The sequence below is a fragment of the Hevea brasiliensis genome, chromosome 11 (assembly GCF_030052815.1).
Source record: "Hevea brasiliensis isolate MT/VB/25A 57/8 chromosome 11, ASM3005281v1, whole genome shotgun sequence".
NCBI classification, from domain to species: domain Eukaryota; kingdom Viridiplantae; phylum Streptophyta; class Magnoliopsida; order Malpighiales; family Euphorbiaceae; genus Hevea; species Hevea brasiliensis.
The window spans coordinates 67,622,326-67,635,371 of record NC_079503.1 but is presented as its reverse complement, the minus strand read 5'-3'; positions in this window follow the sequence as shown (position 1 = coordinate 67,635,371).

Sequence of the window (13,046 nt, the reverse complement as noted above, 5' to 3'; positions counted from 1 at the left end):
TACGAGGTCCTAGAAAAAGTAGATCCATTAGCACACAAATTTGCTTACCTCTAAAATTGAAATGAATTTGAATCTAACTTATGACAGAAGTTCATAAGAAACTGGGCACACGAGGTAAGCAATTGATGAGTAAATAGCGTTGGTTAAAGTGCTACGGACAATTATTCCGATTATGAAGCTACGTAGAAATGTGAGAAAAACATGAGAAAACAACACGTATTACTATTTGAGGACAGATAGTGAACACAATTTTGAGGAAGAAATTTATTTTAAGGGGGGCAGAATTGTAACACCCCTATTTGCATAGCTTGGTAAATTATATTGTTCCGGAGACCAGTGTTGGTCCGGACAATTAAGAGGATTAGAACTATGTTTAAGACACCTAGAGAAGCCTAGAACATAAATAATTAGTAATTGTCAAATAGTTAAGTATAAATAAGAAAAACAGAACATAAAAAGTTAAGTGAGCCGAGAGTCACAGCGATGGATAACCTTCTTGGGAAGGACTGCGAGGTCGATTAAACTCAAATTTCGAATCGTAAAATATGACGTCGCGGTCCTTAGGACTATTGCGAACACAGTGGAAAAGAAAAAATCACGAAAAAGAATTGTTAAGCTGGTCAAATAATTAGGTCAGGAATCCGGAAGAAATATTGAATTATTTGCAAACCGGGTTATTAAAGAGCTAATAGAAAAATAAATGAAAAAAAAAGGGGAAAAGAAAAAGTTGAAAAAAATGAAAAGGTTTATTACATCATACATGATGCAATAAATTTAATAACTAAAAATTTGAAATTTTCATTGGATAATTGTGGATTAAGTTAGATTAAAAATGCATAAAAGAAAAGAAAAAAAAATGAAAGTTAAAACAATTGATGACATCATCATGATGATGCCAAAATGAGGTCACAATTAATTATACTTTAATTAATTTAATTGACTAAGTCAATGTTGGGATAAATATACATAAAAATAACAAATTAAAAGAAAAAATGCCATCTTGGTATTCTTCTAAAAAATGTGCCTCCTCACTCTCTTCTCTCTCTCATCTCTTCCATTAATCCGACCATGAAAGCTTATTTTAAAGCTTTCTAAACCAAAAATTTAGCCATAGAAATTGCAAGTTCCATAATTAAACTTTGTTTGGGCCACTTAAAAAGGAGTTTGAGCAAGAAAAGAAAAGAAGAAAAGGAAGGATTTGGGTGGTTGAATTTCAAAGAGAAGGTTAGTAAGCTAAACTTTGAATTTCTAGTTGAATTATTGTGTTTATAGTTGAATAAACTTAGAAATTATGAAAAATGGAAAAGAAAACAATTGTTTGAGGACTATATGTAAATTTTAGCCAGCCTATGTAGAGGAGTGATTTTCATGTGTTTGATTAAATTAAATATGTTAGAAAACTTGAATGAGTTGAAAAATGGTGTTTGTATGTTTGGAACTAATTAAATGTAATAAATCAAGTGAGTTAGGGTTTTGGCACCTAGGGTTTGGGAGACAAAACTTAGAGAATTGGTCAAATGGTGTGTTTGACCTTGTTTGAGCTGAAAAATGGTCATATGTGATCAATTGTGGTATGTTGGAAGTGTTAGAATTAGGTTTAAATTCGGATTGCTTAGGGACATTCTGCAGCAGTGGGACCAAGGTCCCTTTTAGGGACCAAAACTGAAAATTTACCAACCCAATTGGTGTGAGGCCAATTGAGAATGAAACTAGACACAAAATGACACATTTTTCATTTAGGAATCATGCCCAGAAAGTGACTAAAACCTAGTGAACAAATTGACCAAATCAGGAATTGAGTGTTCTGCACTGTACAAAAAATGACCAAATGAATAGTGTTTGTTCATTTGGCCATAGCTTGGGTTAGGCAAGTCTAAATGATCTGAAATTTTATCAGTAGAAAGCTGAGATATAGACCTACAACTTTTATGAAGAACACAAACCCAAATTATGCACTTAACCAAGTCATTTAGCCACCCAAAATTGGTAACCTAAAACTGCCAGAACTAGTTTTGGCACCCAGAAAATCTGGGTTAGGCCAATCCGGCCAGCCATGTTCAAATGGCTATAACTTGAGCTAAAAAACTCCAAATGGATTGATTCAAAAAGGGAAATAAAGTTAAGACAATAAGGAATAATTTCTATGAAGAAAAATTGGCCAAATTCTAACAGCAACATGACCAATGGAACAGTGCAAAATAGGTCACCAAAACTGAAAATTTGAAAGTTTGCCTAAAAGACTTAAGTTTTGATAAAATGACCAAAACCAACAAGTTAGGTGACCAAAATGTGGTATGTGGGTATAATTCGATTTCCCATACCTATTAAGTATAAGAAAGTCAATATTTTGACTTGAATAGTACCATGAATAGTAACATCAACATGAAAATTTTCAAGAATATAAGTTTAAGCATATTGGAGCTAGAATTGAATATATATAAATTAATTATTGGAATTATTGTGAGATAATATACTGAAACACTATAAATTTCGTGTTTCAGCCGAAAAAGACCCAAAAGGTCTAAGGGACTGAGTTAAGGCCTAGAGGCGACTCACGTTATGTTTGTGCACAACAAACTTAAAATTCTTTGTTTCTACTTGACAATTCTTGAAATAAATGTTGTGAGTAATTTTGATTATTATGGCCTTGAAAATATTATTTGAAAAATAGTGTGTTGTCTACTTTGTAAATAAAAAGTTTGGAATGAAATATGATTTGTGAATTGCATAAAATATTTGAATAACTTGATTTAAATTGTTTTTGATTCACACTTGGCATGGCAATATTATTATGTTCCTCCTCCACTGGTGGGGTTGAGTTTGATATTTGATCACTTTTCTTCCTCTCTGGCTTCTCAGTCTGAGGGGTGAGTTTGGATAAGTACTCATTAGCTAGCTAGCCACCTCCCTCATTGATTTCGATTAGTGGGTTGAGTTTGCCTTGTTGTGATGTACACTCGGCATGTTTGAAAATTTTGTGTCATGGCCTAAGTTGTGTTATTAATTGGCAACACTATGATTTATTAAATTGTTTGATCAAATTCGTGTTATATTAAGTTTTGAAAATTGTGAAATTTTTAAATTATGATTTGCTATAAATGTGATTTGAAAAATTGTGAAATGTGATTGTGAGATTTTTGAATTATGAATTGTTCATAAATGTTTTATATTACGCATTTTGTATTTTATTGTGCAACACTTAGTATTTTTATACTCAGCGATAGATTTCTTTGCCGTCGCAGATAGAGACAAGGAAAAAACCGTAGAGTGAGCTATTGATTATTGGGACTTCGCTGATATTTTTGTACGGGTATTATTTTATACCCAATGTAATTTAGTTTGATATAAATTAATATTGTTCATATGTATTAATATAAAGTTGAGCAGTTATATTTATAAATCAGATGTGACACTTTACCCGACTACAGCAGTATGAGCAAGTTATGCCACTCAAGGTGTGAGCACTCTATTTTATCTGATTTCATTACAGTCCTTGATTTATTTATTCAAAAACTTTATTGAAGATTTAGGCTATTTTTACTTTTATCAAAATCTAACTAAGTTGGAAATTTCAAAAATTTTAACGATAATCCGACAAAGTGTCGGCTGTAATGTGGACTAACAGTTCTTCTGAACCTGCCAAAGACAATTTCAAGATATACTCAATTTCTCAAACTTAATAGTCTCAAAAATTTTCAAACATAATGTATCTCAATACAGTATCCAGATTTCTCAGAAATCTCATTAGATTTTCAATATCTCAATATTCACAAGTATAATCTCATTATAACTCAAATTCAATTCACATACTAAAATACTTACTTTGAATAGCTTCCATAATTCATAGGTTAATTACATGAGTTTATTTTGTACAAGATATACAAATAATTTACAATGTGCTAGGAATGAACAATATACATAACATGTATAAAATGAGCCCTATCTACATGCATTGCTGAGGAGGTGACAATCTTGAACTCTTCTGACACTTCACAGATCCGGACTCCAAAAATCTCAATCGATACCATCTGGTTTTACCTTCAAGACTGCGAGGAAGCAATTCCATCGCGCTAAGCATTTCTGCTTAGTGGTGCAATAATATAACCAGAAATAATATATACAAGTAAAGAAAGAAATAAATGATAATTCAGATACTCAGAGTCAATTTAATTTGGTATGGTATTTCTAGTATCAACGATCTTATATACTAGTTTGTTCCTCTTTGGAAGTGCTTAGTTTATAACTTTTCAGTAATACTAGCAGGTATATAATTTATTCTATCCGTATTGTATTTCAAGTCCTGCATTTCTCGCAATTTATATTTTTGTTATGTTTCTTTTGCTAATCTCTTTTGCTTATTCATTCAATACTTAATTTAATTGTCTTGGATTTTCATTATTCTTAACTTAACTTAGTGCTGAATTGAATAATACTTTAATTGATCGCCCAAGTAACCTATACTAGGCGATCGGATCGATAACGTCGTTGGCACCGACACCGCGTGCTCGGGCGTCATACCATGGGACGAAAACGCCAACCATGTATGCGATCGGTATGGCTAAAAAGCCATGATATCACATAATCGGGCATAAAAGCCATGAATACGGGCATAAAAGCCATGAATACGGGCATAAAGCCATGAATACAGGCATAAAGCCTTTCGCAGTACTGCTAACACAATACCCTATTGGCATGCCAAACTATCCAAACCAATCTTGTTAGGTATACTAGGGCATTTGATATTTTAAAATGTTAATATATTGTGCTTTATGACTTCATTATTTCATGATAAATTTCAATCATAATTCATACATTCATTTGATCATTTATATGATCACAATTCACATCAATTATTCTTTTATACCATTGTACTCAAAATACTTCTCCTCTTTACAATAATGAGAACTAATGTCTCATTCATACATTAATATGGTTTATTTATCCAGTGTAAATAGCCGAGGAGCTACTACCTCTTTATTTCTTTACCTTTCCGTGTTATCCTACTTCACTTTCTCCTTAGTCTCAATCCTATCCTCAAACAGTTATGTACTCATCCTTTTTCATCTTAAATACAGTCTCCTTCTCATCTCTATTCGCTATCTCATTGTCTCTTCACTCTCTTATTCCATACCCTAACCTAAAATAAACAGAAAATACAGATCTGCAATAGTGTCACCTCTACTCTTATGAATGCAATGCATGATATGCAATCTATCTAGGTCCAGAAACGCCTAAACCACGCTCTGATACCAATAAATGTGACACCCCTTACCCGACTACAGTGTAGCCGAGCAAGTTATGCCACTCAGTGTGCCGGAGCACTCTATTTTATCTGATTTCATTACAGTCCTTGATTTATTTATTCAAAAACTTTATTGAAGATTTAGGCTATTTTTACTTTTATCAAAATCTAACTAAGTTGGAAATTTCAAAAATTTTAACGATAATCCGACAAAGTGTCGGCTGTAATTTGGACTAACAGTTCTTACGAACGCTAAAGACAATTTCAAGATATACTCAATTTCTCAAACTTAATAGTCTCAAAATTTTCAAACATAATGTATCTCAATAAGATTCAGATTTCTCGAAATCTCATTAGATTTTCAATATCTCAATATTCACAAGTATAATCTCATTATAACTCAAATTCAATTCACATACTAAAATACTTACTTTGAATAGCTTCCATAATTCATAGGTTAATTACATGAGTTTATTTTGTACAAGATATACAAATAATTTACAATGTGCTAGGAATGAACAATATACATAACATGTATAAAATGAGCCTGTCTACATGCATTCTTGAGAGGTGACAATCTTGAACTCTTCGACATCGCAGATCCGACTCCAAAAATCTCGATCCGATCTTTGGTTTTACCTTGATGCTGCGAGGAAGCAATTCCATCGCGCTAAGCATTCGCTAATGGTGTAATAATATAACCGTAAATAATATATACAAGTAAAGAAAGAAATAAATGATAATTCAGATACTGCAGTCAATTTAATTTGGTATGGTATTTCTAATATCAACGATCTTATATACTAGTTTGTTCCTCTTTGGAAGTGCTTAGTTTATAACTTTTCAGTAATACTAGCAGGTATATAATTTATTCTATTTGTATTGTATTTCAAGTGCAGATGTTTCGCAATTTATATTTTTGTTATGTTTCTTTTGCTAATCTCTTTTGCTTATTCATTCAATACTTAATTTAATTGTATCGATTTTCATTATACTTAACTTAACTTAGTCGTCAATTGAATAATACTTTAATTGATCGCCCAAGTAACTTATACTAGACGATCGATCGATAACGGGTCGTTGGCACTGGACACCGCGGTGCCTCGGGCCGTCATACCATGGGACGCAGAACGTCAACCATGTATGCAGTCAGTATGGCTAAAAAGCCATGATATCACATAATCGGGCATAAAAGCCATGAATACATTAATATGGTTTATTTATCCAGTGTAAATAGCCATGATCACAATTCACATCAATTATTCTTTTATACCATTGTACTCAAAATACTTCTCCTCTTTACAATAATGAGAACTAATGTATGAATGAGACATTAGTTCTCATTATTGTAAAGAGGAGAAGTATTTTGAGTACAATGGTATAAAAGAATAATTGATGTGAATTGTGATCATATAAATGATCAAATGAATGTATGAATTATGATTGAAATTTATCATGAAATAATGAAGTCATAAAGCACAATATATTAACATTTTAAAATATCAAATGCCCTAGTATACCTAACAAGATTGGTTTGGATAGTTTGGCATGCCAATAGGGTATTGTGTTAGCAGTACTGCGAAAGGCTTTATGCCTGTATTCATGGCTTTATGCCCGTATTCATGGCTTTTATGCCCGTATTCATGGCTTTTATGCCCGATTATGTGATATCATGGCTTTTTAGCCATACCGATCGCATACATGGTTGACGCTCAAGGCCCCATGGTATGACGCCCGAGGCACCGCGTGTCCAAAGGCCAACGACCGTTATCCACCCATCGCCTAGTATAGGTTACTTGGGCGATCAATTAAAGTATTATTCAATTCAGCTAAGTTAAGTTAAGTATAATGAAAATCCAAGACAATTAAATTAAGTATTGAATGAATAAGCCAAAGAGATAAGAAAAAGAAACATAACAAAAATATAAATTGCAGAATCATGCACTTAAAATACAATACAGATAGAATAAATTATATACCTGCTAGTATTACTGAAAAGTTATAAACTAAGCACTTCCAAAGAGGAACAAACTAGTATATAAGATCGTTGATACTAGAAATACCATAGCTAATTAAATTGACTCTGAGTATCTGAATTATCATTTATTTCTTTCTTTACTTGTATATATTATTTCTGGTTATATTATTGCACCACTAAGCAGAAATGCTTAGCGCGATGGAATTGCTTCCTCGCGCAGGTACTGAAGGTAAAACCAGTAGACTGTCGACTGAGATTTTTGGAGTCCAGACCGCGTATGTCGAAGAGTTCAAGATTGTCACCTCCTCAAAGAATGCATGTAGATAGGGCTCATTTTATACATGTTATGTATATTGTTCATTCCTAGCACATTGTAAATTATTTGTATATCTTGTACAAAATAAACTCATGTAATTAACCTATGAATTATGGAAGCTATTCAAAGTAAGTATTTTAGTATGTGAATTGAATTTGAGTTATAATGAGATTATACTTGTGAATATTGAGATATTGAAAATCTAATGAGATTTCTGAGAAATCGATAATCGTATTGAGATACATTATGTTTGAAAATTTTTGAGACTATTAAGTTTGAGAAATTGAGTATATCTTGAAATTGTCTTTGGCAGGTTCAGAAGAACTGTTAGTCCACATTACAGCCGACACTTTGTCGGATTATCGTTAAAATTTTTGAAATTTCCAACTTAGTTAGATTTTGATAAAAGTAAAAATAGCCTAAATCTTCAATAAAGTTTTTGAATAAATAAATCAAGGACTGTAATGAAATCAGATAAAATAGAGTGCTCTGGCACACTGAGTGGCATAACTTGCTCGGCTACACTGTAGTCGGGTAAAGGGTGTCACACTGTAATAGTATTATTATTGGATTTTATACCTGTAAATTAAACTTGTGAATGTAAATTAGCTTTACTGAATGCAATGTTGATGGCATTATTTTAAAATGGTTTGATTTGAAAATTTTGAGTTGAATTGAGATTATTTGGAGGTTGGGAGTTGTTGAAATATTTATTAGAAGTTTTTTTTTTCAAGTATTTGAAGAACTATTTTCTCAAAATACAGACGACACTCTGTCGAAATTTTTATAAAATTTGCGGACAAATAAAAATGGATAAAATTTTTTACTAGTTTTGCAACTTCAATTAAATGTTTTTAATTCCTACCAAAATGCTCACCACTTCCAAAAAAGTAAGAAAATGGTTTTAAAATCTCTTGTAGGGTACTTAATGAGTTATCGGTAGGTGAAGTTCGGTAGTTCATTAGATATTCTATGGGATCATGTTGTGCCTTACAGAGGGGTAAGGTGTGACATGTTTTAGATTAAAGGTCCCTTAGGCAAATCCCACATCGACAAAGCACGAAGATGGTATTGGGTTCAAAAAGTAATGATATATAAAATGGGGAACTAATCACTAGAGGCGCCTTTTGGTGAAATGGCCTGGAGAGTTGGAAGAACTCCAGGGTTAAGCGTGCTCGCTTGAGAGAAATTTTAGGATGGGTGACCTCCTGGGAAGTTCTCCATTCCACCTATGGGACAAAACCGTGAGGCTTGTGGCCAAAGCGGACAAATCCTCTAGTGGTTGGAGCTAGATCGTTACACTTACCCCACTAACCGTTATTAATGGGAGACATAATCAATATCAATTATCAACCCCAAGTAGCCGTTACTACTGGGGAGTTCCAAAAGGGATTGTCATGCTAGCTGTTGTTTCAAAACAGTTTCCAAAAATTTCCCACTCAACAATCACGTTTATAAACCAATAAACACATTTAAATTCATCATAATATCCATATAAAGGTGGCAACACCCAAATTTCTTAAATGCAAGAGAAAAACTATATTTCAGTCAAAGTAAACCTGTTCAAAGAAAACTCATTCAATTTAACACATTCCAAGCAATTTACAAGTTTAAAAAAGAAGAAAAGGTTAGTTGTGCACAAACCTTTAATGCTCTCCTTTCTCTTTACTCACTATTCCTTGTCCGTCCCAACCTCTTTCTCTACTGAAAATATACAAATAGAATACCTCAATACTATCTCAATTGCTGCCAAGAACTCATTTTATGAATGTCTAATGCATCCCAAATTAGCTTTGTAAATTTTAGAGAGTTTTAGTTTTGGACAACTTGGTGTACTAATCTTTGAACCCAATTTTTACCTAATTTCGATCATAATTTGGTGATGTGTTCTTCATGAAAATTGTTCATATAGGCCTTAACTTTATTTTCATTTTTGAATTGCCTAATTTGGAGCTGTGTAGCTCAAGTTATGACCAAAACACGGTTACTGTTTATGTCACTGTTCATCCTGTAGATTCAGTTCTGGCAGATTTATCGATCCAACTTCATTAAGCAATTTGATCAAGTTAAGTCCATAATTTGGTCTAATGTTCTTCATACGAAATATTCTACTATGTCTTAGGTTTCCACTGGTTCAAGAATTTCCTAAATCGGAGTTTTCTAGTGAGAGTTATGGCTATGCAAAGTTTACTGTTTATATAGTAAATCTGCAGATTTCTAGATTTCTGCAGATTCGGTTATTCAAATTTACTTAGCAGTTTGATTGGGTTAAGTCCATAATTTGGCCTTAAGTTCTTCATATGAAATATTTTACTATGTCTTAGGTTTCCATCGGTTCAAGAATCGCCTAAATCGCCTAAATCGGAGTTTTCTAGAGAGAGTTATGGCCATGTAAAATTTACTGTTCATATGGTCAAATTCTGCAGGTTCCAGAATTTTGTCTTTAAGTTCAAGGCTCATTTCGGATAGCTTAAGGTCATTTTTAGGGCAGGGTATCTTCACGAAAATTCTAGCCCTATGTCTTAAGTTTCGTTTCCAATTAGTTTTACACCAATTAGAGTAATGTAGCTTATGTTATGGGCTTCCAAATACACTAAATTCAGTGTGCAAAATTCTGCCCTAAGTTTAATTTTTCATTTTTTCAATTACTTCCATTAACCAATGTCAATTCACATTTAATTCACCCAAAATGACTACAATTTAGCATTGACACATCAATGGTACTTCCTAGCACAAACTCCACAATTTTCAAACACCAAAGTTTGCAATTTTCCCTAATCCTATCATTTCATTACTTCCATTCATCAACCCAATGTCAATTTAAACTAAATAAACATCAAATGATCATTATTTAACACCACACACACCAATTTCACTCTCTAGCACCAAAACCAAATTCTCCATGAACCCTAATCTTCCATAATTCAATTTATGCAATCCCATGAAATCTTACTACTCCCAATCATGTATACTACTTCAATTTAACTTAGATTTATCATCAATTTAACTAAAATACATAAAAACTCTAATTTTTCCTAAGTTGGCCAAAACCCTAGTTTAGATTTTCATACATGTTTCCTTTCAGTTTCTCATGTTATTTCATCACACCCAAACTTGATTTAAAGCATACTTGGTAAATCAAGCATGAAAGAGAGAGCTTACCTCACTTGATGATTTTTCCCACTTCCAATCTCTTTCAAATCTTGTTCCTCTTCTAATCTCTTGTTTCCCATTGCTTTTAATCTCTAAATCAAAGATTAATTTGATGTTCTCTACCAATTAGATGGAAAACCCATAGAGGAAAAGCAAGGAATTGAGTTTTGAGAATGGGTGTCAATGGAGAAAGGAGGAAGAAGAAGAAAGAAAGAAAGAGAGAAAGAGAGAGAGTGGGTGGTAACTAAATGGGAAAGAAAGGGAAGAAATGGCTTTTTAATTTGTCTTATCTTTTATATATATTTATTCCCAAAATTAGTTTATTTCAATTAAAAATTTTAATTGTGTCAAAAATGTCATAAAACTTACAATTTTATTTCTTTTCTTTTCTTTTTATATTTACACTAAATTTTCCTCAATATTTCTTCATAATTCAATAATTTATTTTTATTTAATTAAATTGACCTTTTGGTAAAAAAAAAATAAACTCTTAAAGTGAATTAACCAAAATGCCCCTTATCGGGTCATAATCCCTCTTTTACAATATACCTGGTGAATCCTTATATTTTTGGGTCACTTGAATTTTTATTGTGTCTATCTCAATTAATTTTATATTTATTTTTTGTTCTCAATGTGTCTTTGAGTAGTACTAGTCATGGACCAAAAATGGCACTATTTATAACTCGGAGGTTCGGAGTGTTACAATCCAGTATACAACGATCATGTCAGGCACAAGGCCAGTGGGCAGGCATAAGCCAGTAATAATGAAAATTGGCACTATGGCCATCGGACAGGCATAAAGTTAATAGAACAATCATCTTAGACATATGTTGTTTGTCAATGATTATCCCTGTGGGTAGTACTGTAATATGTAATCCCTAATTGGTATACCAATTGATCCAAACTATATAAATGAGTCTAGGTGTACTTTGGGAAGAATAATATTATTAAGTATTTATAATTTTATTAATTCATGTTATTTTTATTTTTAAAAATTTATTCTAATTTATTTCATCTCATATACTCAATTATTTTATGGACCTTTCTCAAGGTCCAGATTTAGTATCTTCAATTCATCTAATCAATTAGCCAAGATGTGGCCACTGTTTGGCTATACTTCTTTCATAGAAGTTGTTCCTCTATATTTTATCTTTGTTTTCCCTTTTGAATCATGTTATTTGAAGTTTTAGAACTCAAGTTATAAACCTTGGAATTTCTTCACTTTATGATAATCAAAAGTTTCCTCTTGATGTGGGGGTAAATTTTAATGAAGATGGTCTAGGGTTTTATGGGAAGAAAAGGGGAGAATCAAGCTTAGAAAATAAAAAAAAAAAGGTGGAAGTGATATGGCAGCCAGCCAAGCATGGGAGAAGAAGAAGAAAATGCTTTCCTTTTAATTTTTGTCTCTTTTAAATCCCTTCTTATCCCTTTAATTTGTTTGTTTAATTCCTATTGGTCCATAAGTTTTTTAATGATGTCATATGACATCATAAATGTAAAGTAATAATTTTTATTTCTTTTCTTTTCTTTTCTTTTCTTATTTTTTTATTTTCTTTTACAAAATTTATCATTTAAATATATTTTATTTTCTTTTACCAATTGTGTTGATTTTCTTTATGTTTTCTTAGCAACTTATTGTCATTGAACCCTCAATAACTCTTCACCAGAGTCCTAGAAATTATTTCCTTAGGGTTCCTCGTGGGTCTGGGGTCAGTAACTGTCTTCATAGTCGCTTCCCCGTACGGTCACCCATCGCTGTGACCCCAGCTCGTTTAACTCATTTGTAATTCATTTCTTTTATTTTTCCTTAATTTTTCTTGGTCTTTATTCGGTCAATTTATGCCTCCTCACTCTAGTTTGAGTGTAGTTCTAGACATCCTAGTTGTTCGAACATACATTAGTCATCGGAATTGTAGAATGTATGGACTACTTAAAGTGAGGGCGTTACAATTAGCACTAGTTTCCTTGGTTGCAAATTAAAAAGTCTTGCATTCGTCTATAATTTCCACTACTTCTAATTTATCTTTTTAACTATCATCTCTGCTCTTCTATTGTTAGCCTTTGTATTGATTAATGAATTTCCCTGACTAGTCTCCACCTCTCTCTGTTTTACTTGGTGGGTAAAAAACTGGGTTCAAATTATTTAGAGTTAATGTTAGGCCTCTCAAGGCTTTTGCAAGTGAAAAATAAAATTGGGAAGTATGGTGAGCATATGAGTTGAATGATAGTCATCTGAACCCTAAAATGGAAACACTAGCTAGGGACAAAAAGAAAAGGTGCATTTGCTATTTTTGTAACTCAAAACTACGTTTTCCCTCTTCAAAACTGTTTCCAGATATTGTTTTAGATATGATGTC